The sequence below is a fragment of the Medicago sativa genome, chromosome 6 (assembly GCF_051527215.1).
Source record: "Medicago sativa cultivar Bolivia chromosome 6, Bolivia_mono, whole genome shotgun sequence".
NCBI classification, from domain to species: Eukaryota; Viridiplantae; Streptophyta; class Magnoliopsida; order Fabales; family Fabaceae; genus Medicago; species Medicago sativa.
Window position 1 is genome coordinate 27,855,804 of NC_140754.1, and position 17,368 is coordinate 27,873,171.

A 17,368-nucleotide genomic window follows, 5' to 3' on the forward strand; every position below is an offset into this window, starting at 1 on the left:
GTTTTCCACATTTTATTTTTCTGTTTTTCAAAAATACCAAAAAAAAAATTAAAAATACCAAAAATATTTTTTCCATGTTGATTCTGTCCTATTAAGAACTTTGTGTAGTTTGTTTTCTGCGTAATACCAAAGCAGGTGTTCTGCAATTTGATCGAAACATAGACAAAACTGAACGAGCACTTCGGAAAGCAGCCCATTTTGCAAGCGAAAGGACAGAACAACCAGAAACAATATCAATTCACGACTATTCATCAGATGAGTCAGAAATGGGAGACGAACGTCGCATTACCCTAGTAAACTATGGGAGGCTGGACAACTTGGATGAAGTATTACTTCGTTTCCATCCAGCAAACCCGGTGGTGTTTGACATCAAGAACAGTGTTATGATGAATTTGAAATCTAACCAATTTTTTGGTAAGGAGTTGGAAGTTTGCAACGCTCACTTGACACACTTTCTGGATCCCTACAACAAAATCAACAAAGTTGGGGTGTAGAAATCAGACAAACGACTCATGTTGTTTGGGTATTCTCTAACTCGGAGGGCAAAGGATTGGTTAGATACACTACCAAGTGGTATAATCGAGACTTGGGATCAGCTCAAGAGGGAGTTCTTGGACAGGTATTTCCCAACTGAAAAATACTTGGCATGGAAGAAGGGGATTTCCAGCTTCAAGCAACAAGAGGGAGAAGTATTTTATGATGCATGGGAAAGGTTCAAGATACTATTGAAGAGGTGTCTCAGTCACAAGTTGTCAGAAATGGACATCATGTAAGCCTTCACTACGGGACTAAAACCAGATGCTAGGATGTTACTACATGCTTCTGGAGGAGGAACCGTGAAAATCAAAACAACTAATGAGGTATGAGAGATGATTGACAACATGTCTCTGAATGAATATCGGGGACACTCTGAGGAAGAGTCGACTCCAAAGAAGAAATGTATGATAGATCTAAACACTCAGGATGATTTACTTGCTAGTAATAAACTTCTCAGCATACAACTAGAAACATTAGCAAAAAGGTCGGAAGCTCGTGAAAATGCACAACTATCTGCAAAAGCCAATTGTGACTTCTGTGAGCAAGCTAATGAAAGTGGTGCATGTTTACTAGCTAGTATTTGACTTCTGTGACTTCTATTAGCAAGCTCATGGGTTGACTTCTTCTGAATGGGAGATAACCCATTATCTTTATTTTCTGCATTTTTATTTTTCTGCTAATCTGAGATAATCTGATTAATAAATTTCTTTTCTTTTTTTGTTGCTAATCCTCAATATTATCTAATAAAATTTTATTCCTTTGCATTTACATATACAACCTTTCCTTTTATGCTTAAATATATTTTAGTCTTAAGTATTCATTTCAAAGCATTTACGGCGGAGGCTAGTTTACCCTTACATTCAACTTCGTTTTCTCAAAACATGCATAACTTCAGTTTCATAAAACTTGTAGCAGAATATCATCATACATAAATATTTCATCAACATGTAATAATCGTCAAATAAGTGAGAAATAAAATCTCAATACCATATCTAAAGTCTCAAATACATAACAATAGTCTCATCAAATAAAATCCAACAACGGATAAATTACAGAAATATAAGAGTCCCCACACCCTAGATCAGAGCCTAACTAGACTCCAAGGAAGAAAGGAGAGGTAGCTCCAAGCTAGTCCTCAAGTACTAACAAGAAATAGGAAAATTAGTCTTGCACGCCGTCTACCCATTCATACAAATAGGCAGGCGGTCAACCAAACGACCACTGGGGGTTAGATAATATTCCACATAATAAAATATAATCAATAAATATCATTCAAGGATTTCAAGTATTAAATATATACACCACATGAATATTATCATACTTCTATCATACCATTACAAGCAATATATACAACTCCATGACTCCACATAATCACAACATTCACCAAATTTCACCAATGCACATAATCACCAAGTCACATAGTCAAGTATGACACATTTCACAAATCTCAAGTGCATGCAATGTCCTAGACACCTCTACATGCATGTGGTACCATTTTGGATTCCGGAGACATCTTACCGTATGAATTCACTAACGTAATTTCTCTCTGCTTATGTTCTGCACCAAAAGACTCAACATGACAATGAATGCATGGACATTCAAGTAAACACTCGACAATGAACAAATCACCAACTCTATATTATAAAATTTAAATCATCATATAATATCTTCACCAAAATTCACCATTGAATTATCAAACATTTACATCCATATAATTCAACAAGTCATAATCAACAAAAAGAGTCATCATCATAATCATCATCAACAATTACCACCACAAGGAAACAACATCGTTTCATAAGCACATTTTGCATAATAGACGGACAATCAATCGCATCATGATAACCAACATACTAAACACCTAACAATCATTGATTCATTCTTATTTCATCATATTATCATGAATACAAAGTCATTTGTAAGTTATTCAATCATAAAACTTCATTTTGACAAAGTTCGGATATTTTGCAAAATCGTTTATTTTCAATCATCTCAACCAAAGTAAGCTACCATGTTCTTATACTCAAACAATTAAAACTACAGTAGTTCAATCATAGTATTTCCATTTCACAAGGTACGTTTACTTCTCAAAATTCACAAGGTTCGTATCATTTTCATCATATTTCAAAATCAGTTATTCTCCAAAGCAAAGCCATTTTAAACCATTCATATAAGTTCAATTACACTTCAATTAGCTAGGTTTAGGTGTTTGGGAGTCATAGGGATGCATTTGGGTCTTCAAAAACGCAAAAAATAAGTATCTGGACACCTACACGGTTGGCACGGTCGTGCCCCCTTCACGCACGGTCGTGCAAACCAAGTGTGAATGGTATGCACATTCTATGCCAAAAAACGCACGAAATAAGTGTTTCCAAGCCGGAAAATGGGTCGCAAATCATGTACAGAATTCTACAACACCCAAACTACTGCGTCCATGGAAACGAGTTATACAGAATGTATGTAAACTGATTTGTAGACCACCTTTATTTTAATGCATTGCATTTACCTTTTTCCTTTAAGTTTACGTGCTTAAAGCCCTTTATCTTTTCGTTTTTACTTTATATTGCTTTTGTTTGCGATCTTAAACATGTCGAGAGACAGTTCCTTTTCTTTACAAACCCGTCCTGCTCTCTAAGTAACCTGAGTGCATCTCGTGGCTCTTTTTTCAAACGCTTTTTCGATCAAAACCTTTGCACATTATGCTCCTGAGATCTCTAGTTCGGTCTCGCTTGTAATAATTAGAACTAGCCCGTAGTTTACCCAAAACACAGGCAAAGAATTTGGCACGCCCAGTGGGACTCTGTTAGTGCAATTGATTTTTAAAAACTTTTTCATAAAAAACTGTTTTAAATTTTTTTTTCAAAACCCATCTCCTTGGTGAGATCCGTTTTTAGAATTTCGTTACTATTTTTGGGTAACTTTATTACTAAAAACAACAATTTGTTTGTGTATGCATTTGAGAAGTGGTAAATCTATGGCTCGTGACAGTTATACCAACAAATGAACGAAAGTAACCACTGAATGGTTAATTTCTAAACACAACAAATTGGTACCATGTTTAATCCTTTGATAAGGGACAATAACCGGAGTTACCAAGCCTTAACCACTCAAATGGGGAGGATAACAGATTTCTTTGCACCCCCACAATTGGTTTATTAGCCGGTTACACAAATACAAAATAAAAAACCGTTGCAGTTGATCGAACCAATGGTTCAAAGGCCACAACATGTGCCTCAACTCCAACCGGTCGAACCAGTAATTCAGGGTAAACCTGAATTGATATTGGTGGATAGAAACAATAATGCCGATGAAGTTGTTAGGAATGTCCAACAACAAAACATAGGAGTGCATAACATAGCCAATTTGGTCGAAAATATAATGGCTCAAAATGGTTTGAATATTGGGCTACATAGGCCAAACTTTGTTTCTCCTTTGTCGGAATCGGTATTACAATCTGGACTTCCTAGGGGTTATAAAATTCCTAAGTTCACCAAATTTGCATGGGATACCAGTGAGTCCATTGTCAAACATATCGCAAGATATTTGACTAAGGCAGAAGATCTAGCAAATGATGAGAATTTGAGGTTGAAATATTTCCCAAATTCTCTAACAAAGAATGCCTTTACATGGTTCACTACTCTTGCACCTCATTCGATCCAAAGTTGGACTGAATTAGAAAGGTTATTCCATGAACAATTTTACATGGGCCAATCTAAGATAAGTCTAAAAGAGTTGGCGAGTGTCAATAGATTCAGATTATTAAAGGCAAGATGTTTCACTCAAGTGCCTGAACATGAGTTGGTCGAAATAGCTGCTAGTGGCCTAGATTATTCCATCATGAAGAAACTAGACACTGAACACTTGAGAGATATAGCCCAGTTGGCCGATCGAGTTCGACATGTCGAAAGACTAAAGGCTGAAAAAGCCAGAACTCAGAAACACTACAAAAGAGAAAAGATTGCTTATATCGGATTGGACGAAGGAAATCAAGAATTCGACATAGCTTTTGGCGATGTCGAAACAAAGGAGGTTGACATTGCTGAATTAAAACCAGCGCCCTCTTATACGTGTAAATCATTAAGGCCCTCTGATGGGAACAATCCTATCGAACCAAGCAATGAAAGATATGTTCCAAAATCATATACCTTCGACGTAACCAAATGCGACGAGATCTATGATCTTTTAGTTGCTGATGGTCAAGTGGTAGTACCCAAAGATTTGAAAATCCCACCACTAGAACAAAGTCAAAAAAAAGGTTTTTGTACATACCATAATTTTTTGGAACATAACACCTCACGATGTTCCCTTTTCAAGGATTTGGTTCAAAAGGGTCTCAATGAAGACAGATTGAAGTTTGGAAACAAGCCAAAGCCTCAAATGCAAGTAAACTCTGATCCTTTAAAGGATGCGAGCATGATATACACTGACATTGCAGGTTGCAATATGGTTGAAGCAGTCATTGATGCTGTCAAAGACTTATTTGTCGAAGCGGAAGTGGGAACAAAAGCTGATGTTGCAGAATGTCGAATGGTGGACATCATTAAAGATGTAAAACACGTCGAAGAGACTGCCCTAGAGCCTCAATTCGACAAGAGGTTAAAGACATCTTACCCTACAGCTGAAGAAGAATTGATTGATTTCCTCAATCGATGCAAGCCAAAAAATTCTGAGGTAATGCTCTGCCCCAGATATAGTGCTGTATTTGACAAAGAGGCAACTGAAGGCCTTGAAAGTTCTATCCGAAAACCTAAGAAAAGGAACAACTGGTCTGATGATCATAGACCCAAGTTTTCCTTTACAAAGAGTTATATCCCTTTTATTAATAACTCTTCGACCACTAGTTATGTCAACAAAGGTGGTCAAGGAAAAACTTTTGTTCCTTACACACCCAATCAGAAATGGGTTCAATCTACCCATAAGAATGTGCAACATGGGAAGAACAATGTGCTAAAAAGAAGCACTAATAATGTTGACAACAACAAGAATGGTACTGCTCTTGAGTCGAAGAAGTATGCGTACGGCAACAACTACAAGGGAAAGAATCCCATGACCAAGACTCAACGAAGGGCTAGGTTAATCTAATATATTGGGCTAGGTTATCTCAATTCTTACTGGGCATCAAAACTCTTACCACTTAATTCTAAAGATAATCCTAAAGAGTTACTATACACTTAACTCTTAAAACATCTCATTAATTATCATCTCAAAACACTACTCTTTCTAAAATTACTAATTTACCCTCTCTTCTCAAATGACCAAAATACCCTTAGTCTTAAAATGACTAAAATACCTTTCTCGCCTAAAAATCCACTAATCCCAAATCAAATACACAAACAAGCAATTAAACACATATAATAAATAAATAAATAATCCTAACGAAAAACGGGTTATTACAACTCTCCTCCACTTACAGAATTTTCGCCCTAAAAAATTACCTAAAAAAACAATTATGGATATGATTCCCTCATCTGACTCTCCAATTCCCAAGTAGCGCTCTCACCAGTTGGTCTAAACCAAATCACTTTCACCCATACAATCTATTTCCCTCTTAAGCGCTTAACTTCCCGATCTTCAATCCTAATCGGCCAAGTCTTAACGGTTAAATTATCTCTTACTTCTAAATCATCCACTTGAATCATATGCGATTAATTATACACACACTTCCTGAGTTGAGATATATGAAACACACTATGAAGATTAGACAATGACGACGATTACACAATTCGATACACTACTGCTTCAACCTTCTCAATAATCTCAAACGAACCAACGAAACGCGACATCAACTTCCTACCCTTCAAAGCTTATCCAATACCGATTACAGGGTTCACTCTCAAAAACATATGATCTCCAACTTGAAACTCAATATCCTTCATCCTTTTATCATGATAACACTTCTGCATGCTCTAAGACGCTTTCATCTTTTCCTGAATCATCTTAACCTTTTCTGTAGTCTCTTGCAGAACTTCCGGTCCTAATAAAGCACTTTCTCCTGACACATACCAATACAATGGTGTCCTGCACCTCCTTCCATACAAAGCCTCAAACGGCGCCATACCAATACCTGAATGAAAATTGTTGCTGTAAGTAAATTCAATCAACGATAAACACTCAGCCCAACTTACACCTTGTTCCAAAACACAAGCTCTCAACAAATCTTCCAAAGATTGAATAGTCCTCTCTGTTTGACCATCAGTCTGAGGATGGTAACCAGAACTCAACCTCAACTTAGTTCCTAATTCTGCTTGCAGACTCTCCCAAAACATCGAATTAAACCTCAGATCTTTATCTGACACGATGCTAGATGGAATACCATGCATTCTAATAACTTGTTTGATGTAGATCTCTGCCAACTTCACCACAGACATACATGTCTTGATAGGAATAAAATGTAGCAACTTCGTCAATCGATCAACAATCACCCAAATAGAATCACTTCCTTTCACAGTGTTAGGCAATGCTCCAACGAAGTCCATAGATATACTATCCCACTTCAACTCTGGCACAAACAAAGGTTGCATCAAACCCGACGAATTTTGAAGTTCAATCTTAGACTTCTAACAAATCAAACAAGCGTACACAAACTCCGCTATATCCTTCTTCATTTCTGGCCACCAAAACAACCTCTTCAAATCCTGATACATCTCTGTCGCTCCTCGATGAATACTTCGACTGTAACAGCCCGTTTTTCGCTAGAATTATTTTATTTATTTATTATGTGTGTTTATTTGTGCTTGTATGTGATTAATTGTCTTTGTGTGTATTTTATTCGCGGTTAGTGGATTTTTGGCGAAGAAGGGTATTTTAGTTAATTTAGACTCTCAAGGGTATTTTGGTCATTTGGTGGGCAAGGGTAAATTAGTCATGTTATTCAGAGGGGTATTTTTGGAATTTTAGGTGGGAATGATTATTTTACTAAGTTATTAGTGAGTTGGGGTAATTATTTAGAGACGGTAATTATTCGTTATTTTTACGGTTTAAGTGAGTAACTTTGGGGGATTAGTTGGTACGAATATTGAGTCCATTAAGACAATTAGAGACCTAACCCAATTATGTGGTGACTATATAAACACAACACTTGTGAGAAAATTAGGTCTTTATACTCATTCACTCATTTCACAAAATATTTTGAGAGAGAGGTAGAGAGAGAAAGTGGATCAAGAGGATAGAAGAGGAAGCTAGAGAGAGAGATTGTGGTTTGAAGAGCTAGAGCTAAAGTGAAACTTAAGCTAGAGGAATCAAGTACTAGCGGTAAAGGGGATGGATTCATTTCATCAATTAAGCTATAATTTCAACAAGTGATTATGGGTCATAAGTAATTATTTGCGAATTGTGATTTTGATGAATTTATATGTTAATTTTCGTGCTCATATTTATGTGTTAAATTTGGGTATGTGAAATTGTTCATAAACTTGTTTATTATGCTTAAGCTTCATGATGATTATATTCTAAAGTGATTATGTTGAACTTTTGGTTTGAAATGATGAAAACTGGGGTTGTTCTTGATTGTTGGTGAATTCATGATCTCATACTCTAAATGTTGTTGGTTGTTGTTGATAATGATGATTCATGAATTGGGTGAGATATATGTGTTGTTGTGTGTGTGAGTTGTTGTTGTTGGAACCTTGATGAATGAAGTGAATTTAAGTATAAGTTGTTTTGTATTGTCGTGAAAAGAGTCTAAATGGTGTATTTGAACCTTGGAAAAAGATTTTTATCGTTTTGGGTATGTTGGGGATCAAAATAGGGATTTTTAGGATTATTTGGGGATGAACCCGAAGCTAAAAATGTGTTTTCCAGGCCATTGTATCCATTCAAGAAAATTTGAATCACATCAATCTGCATTTGGGTAGCTTTGAATCGATTCAGACAATTTTGAATCGCATCACTGCTTCTCTCTGACTTGTTTTGAATCAATTCAATAAGGTGTGAATCGATCCAGCCTTAGATGTAAACATGAAAGTTTTAGATATGGGTATTAGCTTTCTAATGGCTTTGGTTCCACCGAAAAATATTTTCTAGAACTTGATTTATGGCCAAATTACTACACATAGGTATTGTGGCATTTTTCATGAAACTTCATAATAACTTTTTCACTAAACCATTAAACATCTTCTAAATTAATATTGAGCTTAAGGAAGTCTTTATAGTGAATAATTGAATATGTAATCATGAAGTTGTGATGTTTAGGAGTGGTTTAATTTGGTTTTTGCTTTGAATATGGAATACTTTTGAAAAATGGTAAAATGAGACGAACTCAGGTGAATTTTGAAATTTTTTGGAATTGGCCTGTGAAACATATATGTTTATACTATTGCATTCATATGTGAATTGTGTATATACTTGGTTGAGGCATTTGAACTTAGTTAATTTGATTTTGATGAAATAATCGAGAATGCTAGTTTTCATAAACTAAGACAAACTTTGTAAAATTAATACTTTATGGTCGGATAACTTGTAGGAGACTTTGAATTCATGTTAGTAAGGTTTAATGTGACTAAATTGATGATGATTGGGTGTTTAGTATGATGAATATCATAATGTGGATAGATGTCCGTCTTTTAGGTGAAATGTGAAATTGAACTTTATCGTTTCTTTAAGGTGTTAAATGTTGATGATTATTACGATGATGATTCTTTTAGATGATTATAAAAATGATGAATTGATGATGACTAATTGATTGCATGGATGTAAGTATTTGATAATGTAAATGTTGGTGAAAAACATAATTGGTGATGGTTATTATGTTAATATAGTTTGGTGAGTTATGCATTGTCTAGTCCTTACTTGAATTACATGCATTCATAGTCATGTTAAGGTGTTCTAAAGCATGTAATTGGTGATGTTTATTACATAGCTTCTGCAGAACGTAATTGGTGATGTTTATTACGTTGGTGGAATTAAAACAGTTAAATAATCTCCGCAATCCTAATGGTACCACATGCATCAAGAGAAGAGTCTAGAACATTGCATGCATTTTAATATTTGGTGAGTCGTGTCATAATTGAATATGTGATTGGGTGAATTTGCGCATTGATGAAATTTGGTGAATGTTGTGATTATTTGAATTTTGAGGAGATGTGTACATGATGATGTTTGTTATTCTTGGTGATACTTGTACACTTGGTGAACTTATTCGATGATGATTACCTTGCCTTTACTTTTGAAATGATGAATCATGTTTGTTGAGTTGATCAGGAAAGAGCTTATGTGATACATAGGATTAATGTGAATTAGGTTATTTGTATGCATTAGGGAAAGTATGTACTCTATGTAAAATGAATAAAGTTGAATGTATGCATATATTTCCTAAATGATAAGTTTGGAGTAGTTGATGATTAAACTATATAGGAAATGAGGTGAGAAATTCTTATATGTTTGATGTTAAGTGATGAGCTTTTGATGATGAATTGATTAAAGAATGAATATGTTTGATGTGATATGATAGGGGAAATATTATATTTATGTGAAATTAGTATTCTAGAAATGTTGAGTATGTATATGTGTTATGCATGAAATCCTTGAATGCTTATGTTTGATTATAATTTAATTGTGGATTGTGGACTAACCTCCAGTGGTCGTTTGGTTGACCGCCTGCCTTATTCTTATGAATGGGTAGACGGCGTGCATGAGTAGTTTGCCTAGCTTGGTGTGTTGTTGGAGGTTGGCTTTGGAGCTACCTCGTTTTGCTTTAGGAGTCTTAGAGTCGGGCTCTGATTTAGGGGTGTCTATCTGTTTATTTACATTTATGAATTGTGGAGATTTTATTCACTCAGTATGTTAAGTTGAGATTTTATATTTGGTGATGTAGTATGATTATGTGACATGGCTAATTAGAGATGTTTTATTTGGCTGTCGATGATATTATAATTCTGCTGCGGTGTTTGTTAATTTTTATGCACGTTGAACTTATAGAAGAGGTAGCATCTAAATCCCTTGTATGATTTGTATTATTTGCGTAATTTATCGCTTTAAGCATTTAGGGTGTTACACAGACTACTCCTGTGACCTTCTTCCAAAATCCGCTTCTTAAGCTCGGGTGCATCTGAAACACAAAATCGATCACGAAACATCAAAACACCATTCTCATCCAATCTGAAGTCCACTCTTTTACCTTGATTCACCAACACCAAACGATCCACAAGTTTCAAATCCTCTTTCTGACCACCCTTGATTTCCTCCAAAATGTTACTCGTCAACTTCAATATCCCCAACTTTACACCACTTGGCGTCAACTCACTTACCAAACTCAAATCCTGAAACTTCTCGATCAATTCCATCTCTTTCACCATCAATGCCGACATATGCAACGACTTCCTACTCAAAGCATCCATTACCATATTTGCCTTTCTTGGATGATAACTTAACTGAAAATCATAATCCTTAAGAAATTACAACCACAATAAGGCAACACAATTCAACCCCCCCCCCCCCCCCCCCCCCCCTCTTGTATTTTTTTCGCCTTCACTAAACTATTGTTAGTGGTTTAGACATGATGATATGATGTTCTTTGCTTAAGATTTAAAGAGACATACCTTTAGATTTCTTTCAAACAATCTATTTTAACGCCAAATCTTTGAAAGTAAAACTTGATCACTTTTATTTTTATTGCCAATTACTTGACACTTGATGGAGATATGAATGGAAATGTTTGTTTGATATGATTTATGTCCTTAAGGGCAGTAAGGTGATAAAAACAAGAATGATTGATTCAACTTAAACAATATAATGGAAAAGCCTAGAGATGCGCCAAGATCTATGTAGGATTCTTGTAATAAGCCATGGCTCATTCTCTCCTTTAATTGAACCCCGAAAGTTTTGTCTTCACGTGCTTAACACGACGTCTATCATGTTTCCAAAGGCCATTATGTTTCCAAGAAACTATAAAAAGCTATATCTTTGTATATCGTAGAAAATCTCTGTCATGACTGATTCATTGTTTAAACCATGATGTAACCCTTGAGAACTTAATAACCGTTTTAGCAACTTTTCTAAACTATTATCTTTATTTTATTGTTGTGCACCAAAATATTTATTTTATTTTCTTGCAAACAAGTTTATCACTGAAAAGCTATAGAAAGCTATATCTCCTCCGTCCATGTGGGTTAGATTTTTTATACTATTACTTGGACAATGTATACTTGCACTTATAATACCACCTAGAAATACATAGCATTTTCGGACGTATTGATGTCTATAACAAAAAATTATCATGTTGTTTTCACAAGAAACCCCCCACAGAAGCTACAGGATGTTTGTTGTTTTAAATTTCTAGTTTTTATTGGTAAACCTAATACATGTTTCTACATTCAATAAGTGTTGAATATTAATTCAGAATTTGAGTGTGGTTTTAACCTTTCTATTCGACAAAAATCGAGGCCCAATTTTTCAAAATCATGGCCTGAGATTGGATAAGGTTCAGTGGTTCGAGCTGTGTACGAATTTCGGGGCACGATCTTCTCGGGTACGAGACATTAATTAAGGCTTCAATCTTCTTGTTTTGTATGTGGCTTAGAGAGAAAAATTTGGAAATACAAATGAGGTAACTTTAGGGTTGAATGACTTTGTAACGAGGTCCTCTTGGGTTGGGAAACATTGTAAACACTTTGGGTAGTGAGATTTCACGCTTGGAAGGATCAAAAATCTTCCTTTAGTGTTTTCTCTTAGGATTCATTGAGAGTGTGGGAGACTTGAAAAATGGATAGAAATTAGGTTTTGTTCATTGTTAGCTTTTAAGCTAATTTCTTTTAACCCCTTTGTATCACTTTCATCTTACTGGATTGGAGAGCTTCTCTCTCCCCCAGAGTAGTTCATATTAGACCGAATTTTGTAAACAATATTGGTGTGTTTGTTTGTTTCTTTCATTTCTTATCTTTATTGTTTTGATTAAGCTTGTTGATGTAGTAAATCCGCAAGTGCACGGTTTACCGATGTAGTAATAAAAGAGTATCGTTCCGACAAGGAGTTATGAATTCAATTAACTTTCAACAATGATTAGAAAAGAGTTTTGAGTTGAAAAGTTTGGATTTTTAATTGAAAGAAAATAACAATAATAAAAAGTGTCTTGGAATTATTGGTTCACCTAAATAACAAGCCCTTCACAAACAAACCCTAAACAAGAATTATATATTGGATTTACTTTCTAAAGACAAGTTTCTCTTAAGCGTATCAAAGCTTCTCTCGAAGTCATTGAGTGTGTTCCTCTAGAAACCACGCCAATTCTCATGGTTGATTGCTATTAGAATCCTTGAAGAACGAAACTTTATATGTCTCAAGGTTTGCTAGACTATTCTCATGTTTCGCAACCCTTGTCTAATTTCACTTGTTCCAATATCAAAGCTCTGTGTTCGCTTTATGAATTGATATTTGAGATGATGAATTAACAATTACTAAACCCTCCTGTTTTATCTTGGTTTTTCGGGTGTCAAACATTGATTAAGTTTGAACCTTTTTAACCTTTGATATATCATTTTTTCTTGGGAAGGGAAAAATAAGAAAAAACCCTTGAGAATCGAGGTCCGGGAGTTGTTTTCGCTACGGGAAGGTGTTAGGCACCCATAACGACTATAGTATCCTATAGGAACCGTTTTTACTTTCTACGCGCGCGCTTTACTTTTTAAATGCTATTTGAAAATGTTATTTACACCTAAAAGTTTACTAAGTGAAGAATTGGAGGGAGGAGAATGTGTTTGAGTTTTTATTTTATTTGAATTGAAGGAATATTGGTTCCTTGCCTACGTACCCTTTTAAGGGATCAAATCCACCGTAGTTCTCTTCCAAAAAATGTTTTTGTTTTTGTTGATTGATTTTAATTTTGAAAAGAAAGGAATTTTTAAGAATAAGGGAGAGAGGCCTCAAGGGCATAAGACTTGGAAAATGAGTGAGGTGGAATTAGTTATTTTGCAAAAGAAGTCTAAGTTTGATTAAAAATTCATTAAGGTTTTTTGTTTAAGAAAATAAAGGGAAAATTCAATGGGATTTTGATCCCAAGGTTTATTTGGAAAATCATTTGAGTGAAGTTGTTCATATTTTTCTTGAAAAAAGGGTTTTTTGTCTAAGTTTCAAAGTTCCTAAACATACATCTAAACATACATTCCCTAAACATACATCTAAGGCATGCATACCCTAAACATACATCTAAAGTATCCATGTGATGTGTGTGCATGTGTCAGTGCTTGTGTCGGTGTACATCATTAGAGTCCATTGTCCTTTACATATGCCGTAGTTTACATTCTATGGTCTTGCAAGAATTTAAAAGCATAAAGAAAATACAAAAATCCCTAAATTTTTACATGCTAATTCTTTGCAAGAAAAATAGATGGCAAGAAAATTAAATCTAGAGGAAAGAGATGAGGATGCTATGAATGAACCATGAATGAGAGGATTAGTATCATAATATGTAATATGGTAAAAAATATAAGCAAGTAAACATCACAAAAAAAACTTCAAAATACACAAAAAACCAAAGGTAAAATATACCTAAAATTTGACCACAAAAGCAAAGCCAATACATGACTCATAATCCTCATATCTCAATCAATTTTTAAAGGTTTTATTTCAGTTTTAACAATGAGGATTAGAGAAAAATATCAAACTAAGCAATTATGAAACATTTTAGGCCTATTTGCACTTTATTTAACACAAGAAACACACATTATTCACAAGGTGAAGGATCCATAACAAGAACAGCAGGCATATACTAAAAAGAAGCAAAATCACTCCAAGAATGACATACTCAAAGCCACATTTATGTACCAAAATTCAAGAACAAAATCACACCACAATCTTCACAAAATCATACCAAAAAAAAGTGCACAAACTAACAAAGCTCGAACACATATATCTTTGATGCAATTTTCCACATGTAAAAACAAGCATCCAATACCAATAATTGATCACAACAACTTCACAAAAAAGCTTTAGAAATTTTATCAAGATTTGAACAAAAATTGACACAAAGCATTAATCAAGAATCAAAATATTTTTCACATGTTGTGATCAAGATTTGGCATGTAAGATACATCAAAAACTATCAAGAAGCACAAAAAAAAACTACTAGAATTTTTGTGGAATTTTTTCATGCAATTTGAGTAAACCAGTAGTGTAAGTAGCCTAAAACAGTGTGTGAATAACAAAAATCATACAGAAAATGAAATCAGCAGCGCAAAAAGGCCCAGGCCCACGCATATGGATCCTGGATCACAAGGGAGCTTATGGAACGTAGGAATGATCCAGAGAGGCTAACCCTAGATCTAACGGTGGATATTGCGAAGGAAACGGTTCAGAGGTGAACCAAACTGGTTCATGTGAACCTGTCTGGTTCAATTGCCTATAAAAGCACAAGGAGCCCGGTTTTTTCATTTCTTGTCCCTTTCTCTCTCTAAAGTGGAAAGAAGAGAGAGAGAGTCTGCAACACAACTCCTTCTCCGGCGAGCTTGAGAACGCCGGCGACGGTTTCCGGTGACGGTTTCCGGCGCCGGCGAATCTTTTTACTCCGATTCAAAAACTAATTACATCTTTACAAAGCTCTTTCTCTCCTCTTTTCAATTTCGAAGCTGCATTTCCAAAAAGGTTTTTGAATCGGCGTAGATCGGGAAAGTTCTTCACAGCTTTGATGATTTTTTATTAATTCTTTTTAAACAAATTTTTTGAAAAAAAAATGTTTCCAAACACTCCAATCTACGTTGATCCGTAACAACAAACACGTATATGAAGCAAGAGACTTGGATTTGTGAATGAACAGCGAAAGGAAAGGAAGAAGAGTTTGATAACTGTGTTTAGATTGGAGATAAGACGAACGAAAGAAGACGAAAACTCTTCGGTTGTTCCTCTTCTGGTAAGCTTTGAAAACCGAAAATAAATCGGTTCTTGAACCTCTTCTCTTCCTTCTCTTGCTTCTGTGAACTTTCGATTTGATTTGAGTTAGTTACGAACAGTAACGAACTCGGGTCGAACTCTGTGATGTTGAACTTTGTAGAAAATGATGAATTCGAAACTGATTTGATGGAATGATTGCTGAATCGAGTTCGTTTGTGATGGAATTGGTGAGAATTGGTACGAATCCGAGAGGTTTTGGATAGAGCTGTCAAAATGGGCCGGGCCGTACGGGACGGCCCGAAAGCCCGAATAAAATGTAGGGCCTGGGCCGAATAATTGCAGCCCGAATTTTTTCAGGGCTTTTTAGCCCGGCCCGAAAAAGCCCGTAGCCCGTTAGGGCCGGCCCGTTTGGGCTACGGGCCGCCCGCCAGCCCGCCAATATAAAAATACTCATGAAGCTGCTGTTTGGTCTTGTGTGGTGTGTGTGGCCCAATTTCACTTTTCTAGCCCAATCCAACAATATAAATCATTTCATGTTTTCCACCCATCCAACAAAAAGAAATATTTTCACGTTTCTCTCTCTCAGACTCACTCTCTCACCATAGAAACTTCACAAACCCTAACGAATTCAGCAAAGCCGCCGTCCCGTGTTCCTTCCATCCCGTTTTCTGTCGTCATCTTCAATGCCGTCTTGTAACTCGTGTTCTTCTGTCTGTGAATCGTATTCTTCTGTGACTCATCTTCTTCCATCCATTTCTATTATTTCCATTTTTTATTTTGCTTTAATATTACTCCAAATTGCGTAAAGATTCTGACTATGTTGCTGGTTTATGTATTTATTTGGATCTAATGAATATTAATCAATATTTGTAGTATGTATTAAAGGATTTAATTGTTGATTATGTTAAATTGATTTTTGAATTTGTTGCATCTGTTAGTGGTCATAATTTTCGAATTTATTTATTTTCACAAGCTATTGGGAACAAATTTTAATCCTATTGTTCATAAGGTTTTATTTGAATGTCATTTCAGCACTTTGTTCTTAAGTGGTTTTTTTTTATACAGTTCTTAAGGATTTTGATTCACTACAAATACAATATAAAAAATAAAAAAAAATAAAAAAACAGGTAAGGCGGGCTGGCCCGTTAGCCCGGGAGCCTGTATAGGGCCGGGCTCGGGCTCTATTTTTTCAGCCCATATTTAAACCGGGCTTTTTAGCCCGGCCCTAAAAAGCCCGTTGCCCGTTCGGGCCGGGCCTAAACGGGCCGGGCCGCCCGTTTTGACAGCTCTAGTTTTGGATGAATTGTGGTTCTGGAGAAACGGTTAGGGTATGAAGGTTTCTTCAAACCTTCATCGTGTTCTTGTGAATTTTCTGGGTTTGATCCCTTTGATTCTGGAGAGAGATGGTGTTATACCCTAATTTTGGACCTAAAAATACTTACTCAAAATGGTTTTCCATCTCTGATAAGTGTCTTTGACTCTTGAGAGATTACCAATTTACTTTTGTTTTACACTGATATTTTACCCTGCTTTATCTTCCAATTTTGCTTTAAAAATCTTTTCAAACTGTGTATTTGTCTATGTTTCCTTGCATTCCAAGTCAGTTAAATTTGTCCCTGATCAATTGTATGTTTCTCTGCATTTTATTTCAATGTTATTTGCAAAATTCATGGAAAAAGGGTATTTTTGTCATTTCCTGCATTCAAACTCATTTTAGCTCTGAAAATTGTCTCTGAGTCTTTTCAATTTGTTTATATAAGTCTTTATTTCAATTTCATGTTAAAACCCATTTCAAAATTGCATCTGGGACATTTGGAGTCAGTTTGGTCCCTAGGGGTATTTTGGTCATTTCACGTGAAATTTTGACAGAGAGAGGTTACTTTGAAGTACCTCATTTATGTAGTTGGTTCTTTTTAGTCCTTTTTGTGTTTTTTATTGGTTTCACTTTACGTTTTCTCCAATTTACTAATTTTATTCCAAATTTTATTATTAATTGCATTTTGGTCCTTTTACT

At 35.4% G+C, this 17,368-nt stretch overlaps 1 pseudogene; it reads left to right on the forward strand.

Annotated features, from left to right (window-relative positions):
• Positions 1-266: 266 nt before the first annotated feature.
• Positions 267-1,121, forward strand: LOC146914292 (uncharacterized; annotated as a pseudogene).
• The last annotated feature ends 16,247 nt before the right edge of the window (positions 1,122-17,368 follow it).